This window comes from Orycteropus afer, unplaced genomic scaffold, assembly GCF_000298275.1.
Source record: "Orycteropus afer afer isolate SDZICR_OR568_19922 unplaced genomic scaffold, OryAfe1.0 scaffold00038, whole genome shotgun sequence".
NCBI lineage: Eukaryota > Metazoa > Chordata > Mammalia > Tubulidentata > Orycteropodidae > Orycteropus > Orycteropus afer.
This window is the reverse complement of record NW_006921625.1, coordinates 1,149,304-1,150,907: the sequence shown is the minus strand read 5'-3', so window position 1 is coordinate 1,150,907 and position 1,604 is coordinate 1,149,304. Positions and strand designations below refer to the sequence as shown.

Here is a 1,604-nt window from a genome sequence, read left to right as displayed (position 1 = left end):
AAGTAGGATTGCCCAACCTTCCTTCCGAGGAGTGGCTGGTGGGTTTGAACCGCCAGCCGTCTGGTTAGCAGGCAAGTGTCTTAGCCACTATGCTGTTTTTGTAGTATGTTATGCCAATTCAGCTTGATGTTCCCTGTGCCCATGGTTCCAAACCCACAGGTCCAACTGCTCACTTATGGGAAGGATTTTAAATTACAGATTGATTTTTTAAGTGTTATAGGTCAATTCAGACGATCTCTTTCTACTTCTTTCAGTTTGGGCATGTGTACATTTCACCTGCTGAAGGTTGGGCAATCTACTTCCGTGATGATACTGCCTTGGCAACCCAAGGAGGGGTCGCTATGAGTCGGGGCCAACTCAACGGCACATAACAACAACAACAACAGTGCTTGATCCAGAAGTCTTGGTTGATGGGGTTTCGCTTGTGTTTTTTCCCTGCTTTCAGCACTTTGAAAGAATGTGCCCTTTAACTGTCTTCTGACCACCATTGTTTCAGACAGAAAGTCCACAGTAATTGTATTACTCCATTCTACATAACAAGTTGTGTTTTTCTCTTGTTGCTTTCCAATGTTAGTATTTTTCTTTGTATTTCAGTGGTTTGACTATGATGTATCTAGATGTGAATTTCTTTAACTTATCCTCGTTGGAGCTTGTTGAGCTTCTTAAATGTGTTGATTAATGTTTGTCATAGAATTTGGGACATTTTTGTCCATGATTTCTTGAGATATTTTTTTCAGCTCTTTTCTTCCTTTTAAGATTCCCAATGCACGTATGACATATTTGATATTGTCCTATCAGTCTCCGAGGTTCTTTTTCTCTTTGATCCTTAGATTGGATAATTTTTATTTTTGTATCTTCAAGTTCACTGATGGTCTGTCCTGTCCTCTCATATCTGCTATTATGCCTTCTCCCTGAATGAATTTTTCACTTCAGTCATTGTAGTTTTCAACTCTGGAATTGCTATTTGGTTATATTTTAATAGTTTTTATTTCTTTGCTGACATTACATATGTGTTGAGTCATTTTTAGCATATTTTCTTTTAATTATTTAAACATGGTTTTCTTCAACTCCTTGAACAAATCTAACACTGGGGCCCACTAAGAGACAATGCCAGCTGATTGCTTCTTTCCATGAGTGTAAACAGGGCTTCAAACCAGTTGAAAACAGTTCAGTCATGGCCAGCAGAAACAAGGGCAGCATATGAATTGCCTGGCCATGGAACCTCTGGCATGTCAGATTTTGACCCAAGTAGGAAACAAGCATGCAGGTGAATGTATGTGAAAGCCGGGCAGTGAACAAAGACCAAAGCGTTGATGCCTTTGAGTTGTGCTGGTGATGGATACTGGAAATACCATGGACTCCCAGAAGAACAAGCAAATCTATCCTGGAAGAAGTACAGGCAGAATGCTCCTTGGAAGCGAGAATGGCCAGACTTCATGTCGCCTACTTTGGTCATGTTTTTAGAAGGGACCAGTCCCTGGAGAAGGGTATCATGCTTGGTAAAGTGGAGGGTCAGTGAAAAAGGGGAAGGCCCTCAACCGGATGGATTGACACAGTGGCTGCAGCAGTGGACTCAAGCACAGCAGGATGAGGAGGGTGGCCCC

The 1,604-nt window shown here is 41.8% G+C and overlaps 1 protein-coding gene across 1 annotated transcript in view; it reads left to right on the top strand.

The window, feature by feature from the left end:
* LRRC27 (leucine rich repeat containing 27) overlaps positions 1–1,604 on the top strand; it is a 49,801-nt gene that overhangs the window by 19,162 nt on the left and 29,035 nt on the right. The gene's annotated exons all lie outside the window — the stretch shown is intronic.